We start from the raw sequence: 7,214 nt of genomic DNA, 5'->3' as shown, positions 1-7,214 counted from the left end.
GGATGTTGTGCCAAAAAGGCTCTAACCAGAAAATAACACCTTAATACTGGAATTCCTAGCTTATAGAATTATAATAATTCAATTTATTTTCTTTATAAATCACTCATTGAACAGCCACACCAACAAATGACATCCAGAACTGTATTGACTCTTCAAGATATAAACATCAGTCACTGATCTACTACCTTCAATAAGACGATGGGTACCTGTGTGCAAAGGATGAACTCCACTTAGGAAGTAATTGTCTTATTAATGAACATCACTGTTCCTGCTAGGCTAGGAGGTTACTGTGCATTTCTACCAAGAGCTCAGCAGGCCTGTATGATTAAAGGCTGCTTCAAGATCTGATGAGAGCAGGTGGGAGCAGGACTATCCTTAGTGGAACTGTAAAGAGCCATGCATGACCTGGAAACAAGACAACCAATGTGATACAGTATTATTCCCTAGTCTTTGGCAATGGCTGTTTGAGCATAACTGATTAGTGTTGGGATGATGAGTTACAGGATCCTGGAGAGGAAGGATGTCAGCATTTCCAAGACTACTTAGGGAAAGAGATCTTATCATGACTAGAACTGACCTGTCTGGTGGGAGTTACAACTGGCAACACCAGGCTGGAATAGCTGCTAATGGATGGCCATGAAGACGATTTGAGGAAGACTTCTGGCTCAGCTGCCCTATTGTTCATCAGTCTTCTAACAGGTTAAGAGTTCCATGTAACTGTTCTGCACGGAGAGAATGTAGAGCCTGGCTGGCTTGATCTGTTGCCTTCATTTTAATAATCAACTTAGAGTGATGTTAGTACTTGGAAGTTTGTTGATATGATATAACTGAGCTTTTTTCCCCCTTAAGTAATAAAGTTTTTGAGACTGTAATTCATAGGGAAAAAAGTGTGGTGTGATTGCCACCTAGCTAATCTTCTCTACCAACTGATCTTGGTATCTATTGTATTTGTATACTTTGTATGTAGTTTTGGTAACTTTTTGCATAATGTGCAAGATATTCATAAACATTAATGTGTGAAATATTCCAATGTAAATAAAAACTTCACTAAGATAATATTATAATTGAGTCAGTTATAATATCTCTGTTACCTAGTGAGGCAGTAGTTAAGATTAGCATATGAAAAACACAGGTTGGCAAAGAGTCAGGAACCTCCCTAGTCAGGGCCAACTGTAGCTGGAGTTATCTCCAGTCCCTCCTGGGCCAGCAGACACTCAGTCTCAAACACCCAGATACTTATAGTATTTAAACTGCTGGGCCAGCAGCCATTCAGACTCAAATAAACACACAGACACTTACATTATTTAAACTGTTTGGCCTGAAGGCTCAGGCTTCTTGCCATCTAGTTCTTATATCTTAAATTAACCTATTTCTATTAATCTATAAGTTGCCAAGTGGCTCGTGGCTTACTGATATCTTTTTTTTTTTTTTTTTGGTGGAGCTGAGGATCAAACCCAGGGCCTTGCGCTTGCTAGGCAAGCGCTCTACCACTGAACTAAATCCCCAACCCTCACCTTTTTTTTTTTTTTTTTTTTTTTTTGGTTTTGGTTTTTTGAGACAGGGTTTCTCTATGTAGCCCTGGCTGTCCTGGAACTCACTCTGTAGACCAGGCTGGCCTTGAACTCATAGAGATCCACTTGCTTCTGCCTGCCAGTGCTGGGATTAAAGGCACATGCCACCAGCACCTAGCTGGCTTACTGATAACTTAACATCTTCTCATTGTATTGGCTGACAGCATCTCCCTGACTCAGATTTTCACTTCCCAGACTTCTCCTCTCTCTTTGTCACGCCTATACTTCCTGCCCGGCTACTGGCCAATCAGCACTTTATTTATCAGTCAATCATCCACAGCAGCCAACTAAGACTCACTGTCAAGCTGATGTAATGGCACTTCATTGCCCAAGAATAACCTATGGATCAACATAATACTAAAATACATCCCTGGGCAGAGACTTAAAATGCTGATTAGACATATGAAGTTGCAAGTTGAACACATCACAGAACCAGCATGCATAGAAAAGTTAGCATTATTGCAAATAGACTGAAAAGCTTATGCTAAACTATGAAAATGTTCAGAGTCCTGGGCTGGGGGCGGGGGGATAGCTCAGTATTTAAGAGCACTGGCTGCTCTTGCAGAAGACCCAGGTTTGGTTACCAGCACTCACATGGTAGGTCACAACTATCTATAACTCCAGTTCCAGAAGATTTGACACCCTCTTCTGACTTCCATGGGCACAAGGCATGCACGTGGTGCATATACATATATGCAGGCAAAATATTCAGATACATAAAACAAAACAAAGCAAAATAAACCTTAGAAAATAAAGTGCAGAGTGAACAAAGCTGCTGGACTCCCTCCTTGTTACCACCTTGGCTCTCTTCTTGGAAGCATATTCTCAATAAACTAACTCTGTTTTAGCTACACCTGTACTTCTTGCTCAATCCTTTGTGGATATAAGGGCCCAAAACCCCTATAGTTGTGCCCTCCGAGCCTGACATTAACCAGTAATGTCAGTTGGTAAGCTTGCCAGGAGGTAAGATTTGTGTTTCTAATCTCTTAAATTTCCAACTCATTTTGGGGTGATTGATAGGAGCTGCTTCAAACTGTGCGCAGGGGGAGGGGAACATTCAAGGGCTATTAGGGTACCAGCCTCTTGAAAATCACTTGACAAGATTATCTGGTCATGTGCCAAGGTTGGAAGTTGGTCCTCACCAAGGTACCCCATAGAACAGCAAACTGTCCTTCCCCTGTATCAGCTCCCTGATAAGGACTCACAATGGCAAAGGAGCCTTGAATCCTTGCCTCATCTCTTTCCCCAAATGGTCTCCTCCCCAGCCATCCTTTCCTTCCTTCACTTCTTCCCTTCTTATTCACCTCCCTTCACATCCTCCCATGCAGAGAGCTGGTGGGACGGGGAGGGGGCTGTTTGGGTGCTCATGAATAGTCAGACACTGAGGAGTCAAGTCACAGCCCCCAGGTGAGTGGTGCCAGGAAACCCTGGCATTGGGAATCTGACCTGCTGGCTCAGATGTGATCAATGTGCCGTGAATGTGTACAGCAACCCTAGGTCTGGGGCTATCCAGCCCAGACTTACTCTACTGAGTCCTGATAGTTCCCTGGGCTCCCCGCTCCTCCCCACGCCCCCAGCTGCTGGAGCCTCCCATGCCTCCACGCATCCTCAGCCTCTTCGGGACTCCTTGTTGAATTTGCTCCCTGAGTCCCTCCTGTTTCTCTGTGTCACCACACTCTCTACTCTCATTTGTGTCCCTGCTCGTTTGCTATATGCCGTGCTAGCTGCAGAAGCAGGGTATAGTCTCCCATGAGGTCCATGAAAAAGACTGCCCATTTCAAACCCGAAGGGCAATGCGGACAAAGAGACCAGAGCCGTTTGTGGGACAAGCCTCTTCTCCGATGGGCCTAGCCACTTGAGCCTTTTTTAGAGCTTCAAAAGAGACATTTTGTTTCACCCAAGCAGAAAGAAATAACCTGAGAGATCCCTCTAGCAAGGGCTTGCGTCCCAATCTTGTGAAAGTTACTGCAGAACATGGTCCCTGGACAGATAACATCAGGCTCTGGACTTCCAACATTCTAAATTCTCCATAGGCATTGAAGGTGTGCTTTCTTTTAATGTTGAAATTCTAATTATGTCATTTCCTCCCTTTCCTTTCTCTCTTTTCAAATCCTCCTATAGCCCCCACCTTGCTCTCTTTCAAACCCATGACCTCTTTTTCATTGGTGTTACAGATGTATGGGTATATGCATATATATTCTTAAATACAACCTGCCCAGTCTGTATAAGGTTATGTGTATGTATGTGTTCAGGGCTGACCTTTTGGTACTGGATAATCAGTCTATGTTCTCTTTCCTGCAGAAGACTATTTCTCCCACTTTTAGTGTTCCTTAGTCGCCTGCTGTCCTTTGTGTAGGGCTGAGGCCTTCTGGTCTTTCCCATACTCACTTCTATTGGCCACATCTATTGGTGTCTCACTCTTGTTCAGCTTATGTGTAAGCAGTCATGTTGACGAGACTTTATGGGTATTTTCTGACATTCCTAGGAGACACAGTCTCATGGCAAACTCCCTGGTCCTCTGGTCATTCAGTCAGCCTTTGTAGACACAGCTTCTTTACAGGAATCCCCTTTCACGGTGGAGAGAGCTCTACTTGGTTCTGATGGCTTGTTGTATTTCTAAGGGGAAAGATGATCTGGGTGACATGTAAAGGAGTGATTCGTTCAAACCCTATTGACCATTTTCCCACAGCACAGACACACCCAGATCATGAACCCACCACTTGGGATTTTACAGCACCCCAGGAGATGCCACAGATTATTTGTACAGACTCCTCACAGGGATGAAAATTATACTAAGATATCTGTTAACTGTGGTAGGATCAGAGAGGTTACTTAAGGAAGGGGGTATTTCTCAACAGGCTAATTGAGCTCTTGACAATATTAAGGTTACCCGAGCTGCCCTTCCCTATGCCTTTTATCTTCTGAACAGGAAAAGATATTAACCTAAATCTACTTAACAAGCTTCACCTCTTGACCCCCTTGGCTTTCACTGGGACTCTTTCTTACACCTCAAAGATACAAAGATGCAAACTTTTCTACTCTATTTAACTAATTGCACATGCTGATTTAATGTCATTCTGTCATATATGTTCATAATTGCTCCCACATAATTGTTTTTAGGTATGATTTTAGCCTGGGCCAAAACTCAGTCTGCCTCCAAAATTGCTGAAACTTGAGTTGTAAAATCTGTGATAGTTAAATCTTCCTTTCCATATTTTAACTTACTTTATGATGAAATTACTGTTCGTGGCATGTGTCATTTGAGATGTGCATAAAGGTAAATGTTTTAAGGGTGGTTTTCATTATGTTAATTTATTTCTTTTGTGGGGTAGGCATGCAAGTGCCACGGTGCAAGTGTTGAGGTCAGAGAACAGCTTTCTGAAGGGAGTTGATTTCTCTCCTTCTATCATGTGAGTCTCAGGCATTGAACTCAAGTTTTCAGGCTTGGCAGCAAGCACCCTTACCTGTGGAGCCATATTCCATGCTCTATGATGGTTTTTAAATTTATCATTATGAATAGAAGCTATCATTGCCTGTCTTCCTTCACTTGCTTGCTACAGCTTTTGTTTTGTGTGTGTGTGTGGGGGGGGGATGTACAAAAACAAAAACCAGATTTTTTTCTTAAGACCTTATCTTAACCACTTTTAGATGAAAAAAAAAAAAAATGGTTGTTTTAAGACAAAATCATTACTGCCTGCTCAGTGTGATTTGAGTCTTACAAATGATATTACATGGACTTGATCCTAATATGTTTAAATATCATTGAAATTCAGTTCTCTTTTACAACATATTGAAAGCAATGGTTTGGGCCTCATGATTCATCATGCTAATATGTACAGGTAACCAGATACCCTTTAAGGGAAGGAGATGAACACAAAATGAAATCAGAGACACCAGACTTTTAGTCTCCCTTTTATTAGAGGCAGGATAGAAAGATCTCTAGGAGTGTTAGTGTGTGTGTTATCTGTGTTTGAGGTGTAGCTCTCTGTGTTTTCATTGGAATATAGACTTTTTATTAAGAAAAAAACGTATTTTCTAAAGACACATAAAGTAGATAGGAACCATCAAGAAAGAGAAGTAGAGAGTTATAGGTAAAGTGTATTTTTGGTAAGTAAGGTTAAAGGTAAGAAGGCAATAATTTTAGATGAGAATGGATTTTACATGGTAGTTTTGACCTAGGTAAAGGATTGTTCTAGAAGGGAAATAGAAAAAAAGGGAAGACAAAACTGGAACACTTACTCACGTTGAAGGTCCAAGTCAAGTCACAAAAGGGTTTATGAAATTGTAAAACTCAAAGATTAGATAGACACATGGTTAGGCTTACTATAATTAATGTTAATTAAAAATTCCAAGTGTCAGAGTTTTGCTGGGCATTCACTTCATGAGTCAGTCTGCCCAGACATTCGGAGGGAGCTGCAAAGGGATGCAGGGGCACTCCAGACACTTCAATTCTTAGCAGCAGAGATCAAACAGAGACAATTCCACATGCCCCAGGGAAGTAATCACGAGCTAAAGAACAAGCCAGATTGATAGCCTCAACCGTGGGAAATAATTTATTTAACCAGACTAATAAAGTACCTGCTACTGCAGAGAAACCCCAGGCAGAAGTTTTTAAAGGGTAATGCCTCCCATAGCTATGGGAAACCCAGACACTGGAAAAAAAACTACACTCAACAGAGTTCTTAGAATATGTGGCTTTCCCCATTCTGAAAAAAAAAAAAAAAAAAAAAAGACTGTCCGTCTGAGGGGAGGACAGACCTTCAGACACAATGATGGATACTCCTTAGGACAAAGCTGTCTTAGGTTCCATATTGAAAGCTAGATTCCAATGAGTGTGTAAATAACAACTAAGGTGCTTTGGATAACTTTTGATATGACATAAAAATGTGAATGGGGCCTCACTCAATGCTTTATTTGACAAGCCAGACCCCTTATTAAATGAACTTATTAAAACACTGTTAGAAATGGCCCCAAGCTGAAGGAGTCATTGTTGCCTGGCTCACCTTGCACCATATATGCCCTAAGAACAAGGCGTAACATTGGGAGTCCTCACCTAAAAGTTTCCAACACTCTCAGCTGACTTTTTCCTCCACTCTCCAGCATGCAGATAATTGGGACACTTATAAGCTATGGCAGCTAAGTAGCAAGGCCAGTAGAAGAAAAGACAAAAATGGCTTTGATAATTGTCCCAAATAAAACTTAAGCGCATTTTACATAGGAACACAGGAACGGGAGACAATGGGCCACACAGCAAGGATATAAACTGACTGAAAATGCCTAGTGGACTCAGGGGAACAAAAAATTCTATTGCAAAAACAAAAAAAAATTATTAAGGAACCACATAACTCATGTTACCTTCACATTTAGACATGAAGTGTCCTATTCACTTGTGGCTTTTTATAAAAGCAAAACAAAGCAAAAAAAAGTCTACAATTTTTAAAAAAAGGGTAAAAGGCAAAAGCCTGTCGATTCTGTCTCCATAATTTACTTTGAGGTAGAAATCAGTCACTACTTTTCTTTAATACAGTATAAAGACAGACACATTCTGGAGAAAAGATGAACAACTCAGTTTTACTCAAATGTACCCCTGTCAAGGACATTAACATCTTTTGATGTTTCATGATGCTTTCTCAAGATGGATAG

This window comes from Onychomys torridus, chromosome 12, assembly GCF_903995425.1.
Source record: "Onychomys torridus chromosome 12, mOncTor1.1, whole genome shotgun sequence".
NCBI lineage: Eukaryota > Metazoa > Chordata > Mammalia > Rodentia > Cricetidae > Onychomys > Onychomys torridus.
Note: the sequence above shows the minus strand (reverse complement) of the source record.